This window comes from Anguilla rostrata, chromosome 9, assembly GCF_018555375.3.
Source record: "Anguilla rostrata isolate EN2019 chromosome 9, ASM1855537v3, whole genome shotgun sequence".
Lineage (NCBI taxonomy): Eukaryota > Metazoa > Chordata > Actinopteri > Anguilliformes > Anguillidae > Anguilla > Anguilla rostrata.
The window spans coordinates 1,825,609-1,839,546 of NC_057941.1; the positions used below are offsets into that span (position 1 = coordinate 1,825,609).

Genomic DNA, 13,938 nt, shown 5'->3' on the forward strand with positions numbered 1-13,938 from the left:
GAATTATGTGATGTTCTGAAAATTAGCCATTAAATGACAGTGATCAAAAGAATAAAAAATCAATCTGGATCTATTGTTGATGAATAATGATTCAAGACTAAATGCACTGTTAATCACATGTTGAACAGCACTTACACGTTTTAACACTTTTACATTTTATTAGAATTTTAAATCTATTCTGATTCTGAATATAAAGCAGGGCTAACCAACCCCGTTTCTGGAGATCGACAGTCCTTAGGGTTTCAACACCAACCCTAACAAAGCACACCTCATTCAACAGCAACAGTTCAAGTTGAGCTGCTAATTAGCAGAGTCAGGTGTGCCAAATTAGGGTTTAAATGAGAACCTACTGGACGGTCGATCTCCAGGAAGAGGGCTGGGCAGCTCTTCTCACTGCAGTCTACTGGGGTAAGTATGGAAATAGCAGTCTGCCTGGTTTCCTTTGATTACTGCGCCATCACTGCACTTTACTGAGTGTGGCTCACAGAGAGGCTGTTTTATATACCTGGGTACATTTGCCCTCTAAATGCAGTTTGCGTGATACACGTGAAAGCTTTTTCATAACCGGCTTCTGAATATCCAGCTGAGCAGCTGCCTTACATCAGGAAAGCAGAGTACATAGAGGCCAGTGGGTATGGTTATGATGATGGAAACTGGTCTTTTCCATTATCCACTTGGCCTGAAATGTGTTTCTGTGTTTCAGTATGGTGTGTTTTTATTGAAACGTGAACATTTGTGTGTTCAAATATGTCCTCCTGTGTGTGTCTGTGTGTAGAGCCTCAGAAATGCTCAACCTCCTCCCCTCATTCATTCATTAATAATAATGGGATTTAAATGGGAAGGGGTTTTTTTTTTTTTTGGTTTTTTTTTTTTCCTATGCAAGTAACTATCTATTAAAAATAAAGCACTTGGATATCATTTAGATTTATATGTCTTTAAATTATATTAAGCAATTTTCAGGTTTTGGTTTTTTAACTGTTGGAGGAAAAAAGAATTCACTCCCTTTAACAGCCTAAATTGGGGGCCAGGTGCACTCAATTGTTTTTAAGAGATCACTCTAAATGCCTTAATGAGGTCCACCTGTGTTCAATCCACCTTGTGATCAGCTGTGTGTGATTTCACAGTAAATATCAGCTTTGTGAGGCTTCGCAACTGCAGATCTGACATGCTGTCATGAAGGACCTGCCTGCAGAACTTAGAAATTAAGAAGCAAAAAGCCGGAGAAGTTTTAAAAGAAGATTATAAAAAGGCAAACGGTTATAAAAACTCAAGGCTTTGAACCTTTCTCGTAGCGCCCTTGAGTCCATTGTGACAAAAAAGAGCCCAGACAGTACCATCATCAGATGAATGCTTTTGAAAATGATGGGAAAAGAGTGTTCATAAATAAAAAATAAATCATCGACCTCGTAAATGTTGAATTTGTTGTGTTGGTGATGGAGTAGAAGAAAAAACACAGTTCAGTGCATTAAAAATTTTATGGTATAAACAGGACAAAATGTGAGATGGTTGTTTGGGGGGAAAGGGGGGGGGGGGGGATGAATACTTTCTGAGTGCGCTGCCTATCTCAGCCACACCAGCTTACAGAGAGCTTTAGCAGCTTTTGAATTTCACCTGCCACCATGACTCACCAAGCAGCAATTTCCCCACCAAATAATGACACGGAAAGTTGCTCATACAGAGTTCCTCTGACTATTGACTGAGTTCCTTTGATGTAAACATTAGGATTTCAGCTTGGGGACCTGAGATGAACTTTGAACTTAAATGGTTAATCAGGATAACATGCCTTATGACCCACTGGAAACAGAGCTGAGCAGTTAGGCACTGGGTCTCATTCACAAAACCTCTTAAATTCTTAAGTTTTGATATTTAATAAAAGTTCCTACTTTGAGGGATTTCCAAAAACACGTGGACTTTGATTTTAACACAGAATAAATTCAGATAAGAAAAAAAAAAAGAATGCTGAAATGTTTGTGGAAACGTTCGTGAGCACAATTTAACGATCAAATCTGATCGTAGGCTACGCATGTTGAGGCGCAATGACTAAAAAAAAAAATGCTCTCAGGGCTTGAACAGAGGAATGAAAACTGACAAGATAGAGATAATGTGAATTGTCATGACTACAAAAAATACTCGAAATAGTGTGAAACTGTGAAACCTGTTTCCAGAGGGAGGTTTGACCCCATCCCATCAAAAGTTCTCCAATCTATCTCCAGCGAGCTCCTTCCCTATCTGTCTTCCATTGTTAATTCCTCTCTCTCCTCTGGTCATGTTCCCTCTGTTTTTAAGACGGCTCGTGTTACCCCACTACTCAAAAAACCCACCTTAGACCCCTCCGATGTAACAAATTATCGACCCGTATCCCTTCTACCCTTTCTGTCCAAAACCCTCGAACGAGCAGTTCTTAAACAATTAAGAAGTTTAGATTTTAAACTTTTCCCTGTGTGGAAACTGGTCTTTGGTTTTAGGTTGCGTTAGGTGTCTTTGTTTTTAGATTGTTTGATTCTTAGAATTGATAGATTGCGATTATTGCACTCACAAACTGTTAACCTGTAATCAGTGCGTTATTCGACTCAGCTTTTCAGCTGCTAATTAGGTACATTCGGAGCGACGCTAGCGTCGCTCCCTCCTAGTTTATGAGCCAGTTCCCCATTCCAGTCTGTGCTCTCCCCCTCAGAAGGCGCTTCCAGCGACGTGGCCCCCCCCGACAACGGAACCCCTCTAACCTCTGCTACCCCCCGCTGACCCCCTGTGAGAACTTCACGGTCACAGGGGGACTATGGAACTGCCAGTCTGCCACGCGCAAGGCAGACTTCATTTCTGCCTATGCCTCCCTCCAATCCCTGCAGTTCCTTGCCCTCACAGAGACCTGGATCACACCAGACAACTCTGCCACTCCTGCTGCCCTCTCATCCTCCTACTCCTTCTCCCACACCCCCCGGCGATCTGGCCGTGGTGGTGGTACTGGTCTACTGATCTCCCCCACCTGGAAATTCTCTGTTCTCCCCCTCCCTGACCTGTCCATATCCACTTTTGAATTCCATCCTGTCTCTATCACCTACCCTGCTAACCTTTATATTATTGTTATTTATCGCCCCCCGGGGCCCCTGGGAAGCTTCCTGGATGAGCTAGACACCCTGCTCAGCTCCTTTCCTGAGGACGGCACCCCGCTGATCCTCCTCGGAGATTTTAACATCCACCTAGAAGCCTCCCAGTCTGCTGCCTTCCTACCACTACTTCACTCCTTTGACCTCTCCCTACAACACTCTCCTCCAACCCACAAGGCAGGCAACCTCCTAGACCTGATCTTCCTGAGGACCTGCTCCAGCTCCAATCTTACGGTTACCCCCCTGCATACGTCTGACCATCATTTCATCTCCTTCTCCCTCCCCCTCTCTCCACACCCTCCCTCTCCCCCTCCCATCCCCACTGTCACTGTCCGCCGTAACCTCCGCTCCCTATCACCCTCTTCTCTTGCTCACAGAGTGACTGCCTCCCTCCCCACTCTTCAATAATTTTCCAAGCTCCCCACTAACTCTGCATCCTCCACCCTGACGTCATCTCTCTCCTCAGCACTCGACTCCCTATGCCCCTTCGTCCCTAGGCCAGCACGTTCATCCCCTCCCAGTCCATGGATGTCTGACATCCTGCGCACCTCCAGGGCCACCCTCCGCGCTGCTGAGAGGAAGTGGGCCAAATCCAGGGACCCATCTGACCTCTCAGCCTATCAGTCTCTCCTGAAAGAGTTCTCTTCTTCTGTCACTGCCGCTAAGGCAAAATTCTACCAAACCAAAATTCATAACTCCATTTCTAACCCTCGTCAACTTTTCTCTATTTTCTCTTCTCTCCTCAGCGTGCCACCTCCTCCACCCCAATCTTCCTTCACTGCAGATGACTTTGCAGCATTCTTTGACGAAAAGATTGCAGACATCCGCACCTCCTTTGCCCCCTCTGCGTCCTCCGCCCCCTCTGCGTCCTCCGCCCCCTCTGCGTCCTCCGCCCCCTCTGCGTCCTCCGCCCCCTCTGCGTCCTCCGCCCCCTGTTTCTCCACATTTTCTCTCCTCTCAGACACTGAAGTCTCCCAGCTTCTGCTCACCCACCGCCCTACCACCTGCGCCCTCGACCCTATCCCCTCATCTCTCCTTCAAGCAATCACACCAGACATCCTCCCTTTTGTCGCCTCCCTCGTGAACTCATCCCTATCTTCTGGATGTTTCCCCTCATCCTTCAAGAAGGCCCACATCACCCCGCTGCTGAAGAAACCCACACTAGATCCTTCAGTCATTCAGAACTACCGCCCGGTATCTCTCCTCCCTTTCCTATCCAAAACACTCGAACGTGCTGCATCTAACCAGCTCTCTGCTTATTTCTCTGAGAACAACCTGCTTGATCCCCACCAGTCTGGCTTCAGGCCTGGCCACTCGACTGAGACTGCACTCCTCTCGGTCAGTGAGTCACTCCATGCCGCACGAGCAGCCTCCCTCTCCTCTGTCCTGATTCTCCTAGACCTCTCCGCTGCATTTGACACTGTGGACCACTCTACCCTCCTGTCCTCCCTGGCAGCAACAGGGATCCGCGGCACAGTCCTTGACTGGATTGAGTCCTACCTCTCTGACCGCTCCTTCCAGGTTGCCTGGGCGGGTAAGGTATCACCACCCCGTCCCCTCACCACCGGAGTTCCCCAGGGCTCAGTCCTTGGTCCCCTTCTCTTCTCCATGTACACCAGATCCCTTGGCCCTGTAATATCTGCCCATGGCTTGTCCTATCATTCCTATGCCGACGACACGCAACTCTTTCTCTCCTTCTCCCCATCGGACACACAGGTCCCCGCCCGCATCTCCGCTTGCCTGAGGGACATACAGAGCTGGATGGACAATCACCACCTGAAGCTCAACCCGGGAAAGACAGAGCTAATCTTTATTCCTGCTCTATCCTCTCCCCTCCTCGACTTTTCCATTTCCTTAGGGGACACCGTAGTGACATCATCACCCTGCGCCAAGAATCTCGGAGTGATGATGGACAACAGGCTGTCTCTCTCCAACAACATTGCAGCAGTAACCCGGGCATGCAGATTTTTCCTATACAACATCCGCAGAATCCGCCCCTTTCTCACCACCTACTCAACCCAGCTCCTGGTCCAAGCAATGGTTCTATCCCGCCTGGACTACTGCAACTCTCTTCTGGCTGGACTACCGGCATCTGCCACCAGACCCCTGCAGCTCATTCAGAATGCTGCGGCTCGTCTGGTCTTCAACCTCCCCAGACACTCCCACGTAACTCCCCTGCTCACTACCCTCCACTGGCTGCCTGTTATAGCTCGCATCAAATTCAAAACATTGGTTCTAGCATACCAGGCAGTCAAGGGATCAGCCCCAGCATACCTTCAAAAGATATTCAAACCCTACATGCCAGCCAGATCCCTCCGTTCTGCTACCTCAGGACGCCTAGCACCTCCCCCTCTTCGCACCTGCACTTCCAGAACACGTCTCCTCTCTGTTCTGGCCCCACGATGGTGGAATGACCTCCCTGTGGAGGTCAGAACAGCTGAGACTGTGACCCATTTCAAACGACGACTGAAGACCCACCTCTTCAGGCTGCACCTCTCCCCATCCCTTCCCCCCTGTAAATGACTAAACTTAGGGTTGTAACTAGGCAGCTGTTTAATAGGTGACTTAGTTGATGCGCCAGTCTTAACGACTACTTGTATTTTTATTTATTTTTATTTTTCCATAGATTGCGTTGTTGCCGTTCTCGTTGTTAGTGTTAATCAGTTTAACCACCAGGGTCCAGGTTGAACTATGCGGTTGTTCCCTGTACTTGGACCGGTACTTCTCTCTAGGGGTTTCGTCATACTTGTTCCTGGTTATGGTTATACACTTTGTTGTACGTCGCTCTGGATAAGAGCGTCTGCCAAATGCCTGTAATGTAATGTAATGTAATTAACCTCTTTTCTCCATCAGAACAACCTGCTAGACCCTCACCAGTCTGGCTTCCGATCCGGGCACTCAACAGAGACTGCACTACTAGCTGTGACGGAGGCACTTGCCACTGCAAGAGCCTCACGCCTCTCCGCTGTTCTGATCCTTCTTGACCTGTCTGCAGCTTTTGACACGGTCAACCATAAAATACTCCTCTCCACCTTGGCTGGGATGGGAATTACCGGGACTGCCCTGTCTTGGTTCTCTTCCTATCTTGCAGATAGGACCTACCAGGTCACCTGGAAGGGGTCTGCCTCTGCCTCTCATCCACTTGTCACGGGAGTGCCGCAGGGATCTGTACTGGGTCCTCTGTTGTTCTCCTTATACACCAGATCTCTTGGTTCAGTCATTAATTCACATGGTTTTTCCTATCATTGTTATGCAGATGACACACAACTCTACTTTTCCTTCCCCCCCTCGGCCACACAGATCAATGATAAGATCTCTTCCTGCCTGGCTGACATCTCCACTTGGATGGCCAGCCACCATCTGAAGCTCAACCTCAACAAAACTGAGCTGCTCTTCTTCCCGTACAAGACCTCCTTGCTTCGTGAACTCTCAATCACGGTTGATGGCACCACAGTGACTGCCTCTCACTCTGCAAAGAGCCTGGGGGTGGTCCTGGATGACCAGCTGGACCTCAAGGAGCACATCAAGGCAACATCACGGTTCTGCAGATTCCTCCTATACAACATCAGGAGGATACGACCATACCTGACGACGCACTCCACCCAGCTGCTCGTCCAGGCTACGGTGACCTCTCGCCTTGATTATTGCAACTCTCTCCTTGCAAACCTGCCAGCTTGTGCCATACAGCCACTACAGATGATTCAGAATGCCGCTGCCCGACTCATCTACAACCTCCCCAAATTCTCCCACGTCACTCCCCTGCTGCGATCACTTCACTGGCTACCGGTCGCTGCCAGGATCCGATTCAAAGCCCTGACCCTTGCCTACACTGCCGCCAACAGGACAGCCCCTATCTACTTGCAGGACATGACTCAATTCTATGTGCCTGCTCGACCACTCCGCTCTGCGGCAGCAGGGCGTCTTGCAACCCCTCCCACCCGCCCAAAGGGATCACAGAGCTTCTCCACCCTAGCTCCCCAGTGGTGGAACGAACTCCCCGTCCCTCTCCGAACCTCCCCCTCACTATCCATCTTCCGCCGTGGCCTGAAGACTCATCTCTTCAGACTATACCTAGAATAACCACCACCACGCTGTGTATATATATATATATATATATTTAAAAAAAAAAAAAAAAAAAAAACCCTTTTTCCTGTCACTTGTTACATGTTGCCCCATCCCTGCACTTCTTGGTAAATTGTATTTGTCCTAATACTCTAGCTTATTCTTCTGCCTAGTTTGGCTTTGCAGATGTTAGACCAGGATAGTGTTCTTTGTTCTCGGCTAGAAATAGCTTTACAAAATAAGTAATTGTACCTTACTGAACCCGTGTTCAGCAGTTGTCTACGATCATGAAAATGCACTTTTGTACGTCGCTTTGGATAAAAGCGTCTGCTAAATGAATGTAATGTAATGTAATGTTATGTTGAGCAGACTGCTGAAGATGATGTTAACAGTGGCATCTGGTGCAGTGCGATCACGTCCACTGTACTGAGTGCCTAAAAAGCGCTGTTTCTCATTGAGGAATGCAAAATTATAATTATGCATCACTGCAGTGACAAGTTGCACCAAACAGAGGTAATGAAATGTAATCACTTTCATACTGAGCCCCCACAGCGCCTCTTAAAGGAATTGAGTATTTACGAATTCTGTTACAGTTTTCATCTATTTTGGTAACGTGTACTTATTTCATTCTTTAACTTCGACAAGAGAGTGTAAACAAGTTGTAAATATTAGCTGTTTGTTTGCCTTGACTTTCTTTTCTCCAGTTTGTTCAAGTTTAAAAGCCTTCAAGCATTGCTCAAGATATTGAGCAATGTTTGAAGGGGGGGGGGATCACCCAATATGGATGTAAATGCTGTGTTGCCAATTTAGAGATTTAGCGACTTTTTGAGCTTCCCTAGTGACTAAAAATCTCATCTAGCGACTAGCGACAAATTTGGCGACTTCTCGCAACTTTGGCAACCGCCATTCTCGTTGTCAAGCAACAGCAAAAATCACCTTTCACCGATTTGTGAATGACGTCACGTCTGCCTTTCCTAGTCCTCTAGCGTTGCCCACATTTATAAAAGTAATGACTGATCTGTAGAATCAGCCGCTGTAATTACACGGAAGTAGATGTTCTACAGATCTGACAGATACTACGTAGCTTGGTCAACGTCATTGGAGGGCAGACAGACGTAAAACCCACGCTATGCCTATCGCCATGCGTGGCTTAACATACGTTTCGTTTTTAATATGCAAATGATTGCGTGGTGACGTCATACATATGCAAATTAACGTATGACGTCATCTAGCGCCTTCTAGTGACTTTTAGAGGAGGCCTTAGTTACTTTCCATAGAAAATAGTTGGCAACACCGTGAAAATGGCCTCAAATTAATGCTGACAGTCTGCACTGTTACATCACATGCGTTACCTCATGCCAAATCCAATGCGCTCGATGTACCGAGTGAAAGCAACAAAAATTGTGACGCTGTCCCAATACTTTTGCATTTAAATGCAAAAAATGTAATATTCTGGGTGCACAAGCGTAAATAACCAGAGCCACTGGAGTGAGGAACATGATTTATTTGTGTCCCTGACAGCAGCCAAAGCAACTATTTTGACGGAGTGGCTGTCCTTTGTTTTCACGAGTACAATCTTTTTCATATTTCCAGAATGGTTTTATTGTAATGTGACATCAGCGGTTCTGGCAGGGGGAAGGAGGCGGCGCACTGAACTCTGGGTAATTCTGTTACTGAGCGGCGGGCTCCTAGCGCACAGCCGTGTGGACAGCTGAAGCGCCCCGCGCCTGCAGCTAAATCAGCTCTGAAACACACAAAGAATTTCATTTTGAGTCCGTCTGGCCTTGCTCCATGAAATGCTCCAAACTCCTGAAGCTTGTCCCTGTAATTCCGCCCCTCTTCATTTACTCTCACTTTAAATCTAATTTTTATGTGGACAATGCAAGCCCGCCTGCTGTCTGTTCTACGGCCTTCTTACGAGCTCCTGAGTTTTTTTATTATTTTTTTTTTTTGCAATCAACCTTTTTTTTTCCTCGCATTGAATTTTGCATTTCATTTCAACAGCTTTGTCACTGTCCAGAAATTGGATTTAGACATTGACTAAAGCTCCACGGAGCAAGCCTGGAGGCGACGGCGGCTGGCGAAAAACTCAATTTGTCGCAATGCTAACAAATTCCCGAAGTAAAATGCAATTTCCCCTCTGTACAAATCAGACAAGATCAGCATGAAAAAAGGTGATTTGTCTTCATATTTCACCGACAGCTGCTAGACAAATTCACAACGGTATCCGCTTCAGAAAGTGTTGTTTTTTGGAAGAATCATACACATCCTATTGCACTCACATAAATGAGGATGAACAAAAAAAAAAAATTCAATTTCTAGTTTTTGCAAAGTCCTATGCACTCATAATCACCGCATTTCTCCTTTTCCTTCAAGCACAGCAGCACTTAGACGCTTCGTGGTAAGATCAGAGGCGTGGTTTCCCTGATGCATGCTCAGAGGAGAGGGGTCTTTACGAGGTCAAACGCAGCAGATGTTCGTGGCCAGAAGTCTCGAAGCCCAGCTGCCCTGGCAGTTTGGAGTCTGGCAGCCCCCCCGGCCCCCCCCCCCCCCCCTGTCGCTGTGACGTGATTAAAGCGCTAGTCAGTTTGGACAGATCCAGCACCCCCGCGGCGGGCACCACCCCGTAAGCGAGACATCACGACTGAGCGGTCATTCCGCTGGGTCTGTCTCCGGACTCCTCCCAGGCAAAGCCGTCAACGCAGAGCCGCTTACTGGACCCCTGTTCATGTTCGCTGTCTTTTTGCCATCAGTTCTATAGTGGGTCTCTCCATTAACCTCTGGTTTGTGTCCGCGTGGGTTTCCTCCGGGGTTTCCAAAGACATGCAGGTGGGCTCATCGCCGTGGCGACTGCTTCCCACAATAAACACAGCTTTGGCCGATCTGAGCATTTTGGTATCCATATTATTTAAACACATTATTGCTCTTAGATAGATGCTGTCAGTTGCAACTCAATTTGAAATAAACAGCAGTTGTAGTTACTTACCTACTTTCTTGCTTACTTACCTACTCACTCACTCATTAACCTTCTCACTTACTCACTCATTCACTGACTCACAATTACTTACTCACTCACAGTTGCTTGCTTACTTACCTATCTACTTACTAAACTTACTTTCTTAGTTACTTGCTGACTTATTTTTACTTGTTCCCGAGAGGTCCTGTCACACAGTGAAGACTGAGATGTGCTGCGTGGTGTCCCTGTGCCCATCGTGGCAAACCACCTGCTCATCCTATTAGCACATGGATCCAAAGATTATGGGTTTAAAAAAACATCAGCAGAGAAGCTCATAACTACCATATCAAGCGCGCAGGCACGACTGGTTTATTGCTTTAATAGAGCCCGTGGAGTTTTCCTGAACCCTCCTACACAGTCCTGAAATACTCCGAAACAGCTCTGAAACGGATCCAGCCAGTTATCTATACTCGGTTATATTTATGAATGTCTATCACCTTTATATCTGCACCCTACAGACCTTGAACATAAGTTCTCTTTTCAACTTCTTAGACATAAGTAGCACAGACACAGTTTTTTCTTCTCTACCTCATTACAAATGAATCACTTCTGCTATGTGGAAATTATACCAGGGAGTTTTTGCTACATGTTCCGTACTTCTGTCATCTTGTTCATTAATGTTCACAATGAAATGCAAATGTAAGAAGGTGTGTGAGTCGTACTGGATAAGAGCATCTGCTAAATGGCTGTAATGCAATGAGCACTTAATGTTGTCCAGTTGAGGGGAGGCTATATATCTGTCCCCTCGATCCGCGGTCACTGCACTTTTGCTTTTTCGTCAGCTCTGAGAGAGATGTCCCAGATGATGAAATGTCAGTCACTCGGTTTTTCGTAAAGATGCCGTGTCTCTGAGCTTTTTGAGTGCTTCTGCCCGCCTTATTTTGGGTTTCACCCAGTGAGGTTCTTCGGGCAAGGATCCCTCCCCTTATGCATCCCGGACTGTCCTGGCAGCGAAGTGTCTGTTTGGGTCTCTTTCATTGGCTGGGCTGAAGTGTGCTTGCTCTTATTTATTTATGTATTTATTTTTTTATTTATTAATTATTTATGACTCATATTTCCTCCACTTTCGGTAAACTGGTAAGCTGTTCCATCCTGCTGCTTGAGAAAATTATTTGTTATGTTATCTGTTATTTGTTATGTAACATACTAACATTGTTCCAATAGTTTCATCATTCTATTGTTTGTTAAATAACGTGCTGACATCACTCTAACAGGGCCATTGTGTTAACATCTTTCCAATAATGCCATTATTCCATTAGACCACCGCTGAAATGTTTACGTTTTTTCCGCAGTAATATAATGTTTGTCCTTTCTTTTCTTTTTTTGACTGATTCCTTGTTTGTGCTTCTCATAAATAAAATATGAGGAGTTAAGAGAATGTCAACAAGTTCATTTTTCTGAGTAGTGACGTCTTTTCTGCCTTCCATGCGATGCTGGCTCAGAATAGCAAATGAAGATAGCGGTGCCTACAGCATTGTTTTCTGTTGAAAAAAAAAAAAGAAAGAAAATGTGTGTCTTTGGTCTGGAAATGTACTTAAATCAAACGCCCTGAAATAAAATAAACAGGGGAACCGGGGAAATTATGAACAAAGACTAGAAATTGTGACAAATTTGGAAGAGAAGAAGGAAGACGCAATAATTTGACTGACTCCGCGGTTACGGTCCTCCTGAATTGTGTGTGGAGGGGCCCAGCGGTGACACCTTCATGCATAAAGAAAGAAAATAAAAGAAAGAAAGAGAGAAAGTCTTCAAAGACATCATATTTATTATCGGTGAGCTCTCCTATTTATATGGCTTGTTTGTTTTTCTGCTTGTGCGTGGAACTGAACACAGCTCTAATATACCAGTTTGCAACTGAAATATAAAAACCGATACAGGCTGGAGAACTTCATTGCTTTTCCTCAGTTATCCTGTTACTGTTTTCATCCCAGGCTATTCATAACCCGAAGTGTTGTCATTATTGAGGGTATTATGATTATTTACTTACTTTCCAGACAGATCCATTTTATGCATTATTCAGTTCTGTGGCTCCCTGTTTGATAGGGCCTGTTCTTTATCGGTGGGGTTGGTACCGCTCCAGATAGCAAGCGACTGCGGGCCGATTCTGGGCCGGATCTGGGCCGGTTCTGGCCAAACGTCAGCACTGCCAGGCCGGGCTCAGCGCAGATCTGGCGCGGAGTCGCTCGCTATCTGGGGCTCCGTTTGAGAACTGAGCCTGCAGAGTCCTTGGATACCAGCCCATTTCTGCTATTATAAGATTATTATAAGAGGTGAGGTCTCATGACGAATGTATATTCATGCTCACAGTTGCTTGTGCAGTGGCTAATGAAATGAAAAGAATCTGACTGGAGAGTGAGCCTGGACAGATGGCGTGGCAGCATTGACAGATGGAAGAATGGACACAGGGTGTCTCCTCCGCGCTCCGTGGGCCTTCGGACAACAGAAATGTGTCAGTGCTTCCCTGACACAGAACGCAACAGAAAAAGGAGCTCCCTCTCGCACACACAGAATTATCCCTCGCTAAAATTGTACATGCTCGTATTAAATCCTTTCGTATGCTATGCTAGCCATGTCTAAACGCGCTCTTGAGAATGTGGCCCCACAGCCAGTCCTTAACTTTAAAGATTAAATTACATTTATTTGGCAGACGTTTTTATCCAAAGCGACGTACAATAAGTGCGTACCGAAGGTCATTGGAGCTACTACAGAACACTGGTCCGATAAGGTACAATACTCAATTTGTACAGTTATTCATAGCCATGAACACATTAAGTCCAGTTCACACAGTAAACATTACTCTCTGACCTAACCTATTCTAAGTCAAACTAGGAGGCATGACAAGCTATAACATCAAGATAATGATACGAAGTACGATATGAGTGCTGGATGGAGGTACATGTGTAAATTTGTAAGTTATTTAAGTGATTAACAAATTGGGAGTGCACTGCAGAGTGGTGGTAGTTATTTAGGCCAGAAGATGCCTAAAGGACGATTCCCCCCCCCACTCCGGCTGCTCAAATTTGTAGTGCAATCCTGGCCGTTTTCCTGGTCAGGCGTACAGTAGGAAATCATCAGAGACTTTGTAATTAGCAATAAAAAAATAAGTACATATATTCCACATTGAGTTTACTCTGTGCCCCCCCCCCACACACGCATAGCTGGAGCGTTCATGGGTATTTCTCTGCGCTGCAGTCAGGTCGTGTCTCAGCTCTGCTCAGGGGGCTGTTTTCCCATCAGCGGTGTTTGCACTATTGTGCTGGTCGCGGGTAAATAATTAAAGAAGTGCTATTTCCTCCGGACTCTGAAAGGTCGTCAGAAAGTGCCGAGCGATCGTCGGAGAAGCTCGGCTCAGAACGGGGAACCCTTTAATGTCGGTGTGCGTTACCTAAAACAAATGGAAGATCGGCTATAAATAAAAGCAATCATACTCTGGGGGACGAAGAAAAATAAAAAAAAGAAGGTCTGCAACACTGCAGCTGCGAAGGAATTGTAGAAATCGCTGAATGTTCCATGAGTTAGCGTGACCCCTGACCCCTGGCTATGGATTGAATACGTGTGGTTGAGCAGGCCGAGTGCTAGTGATGGGTTGAAAAATAGTCGCGGTCATTTCTTTGTGTGATTTCTTACATGAAAAAGTCTTTTTGATGCGGTCCACCGAATTGAGGGTATCAAAGAAGGTTTATGCAGGGTGCTCAAGGTGAACCTCACAACCAATCAGCTATTTCTTGTGAAACACTGCCAGAATTCGCTTTATGA

At 46.1% G+C, this 13,938-nt stretch overlaps 1 long non-coding RNA gene across 1 annotated transcript; it reads left to right on the forward strand.

Moving 5' to 3' along the window:
- The first annotated feature begins 311 nt into the window (after nucleotides 1-311).
- On the forward strand, nucleotides 312-10,151 carry LOC135262641 (uncharacterized). The gene is made up of 2 exons (XR_010332251.1): nucleotides 312-408; nucleotides 9,548-10,151. It is a non-coding gene; the product is annotated as an uncharacterized LOC135262641 (long non-coding RNA).
- The last annotated feature ends 3,787 nt before the right edge of the window (nucleotides 10,152-13,938 follow it).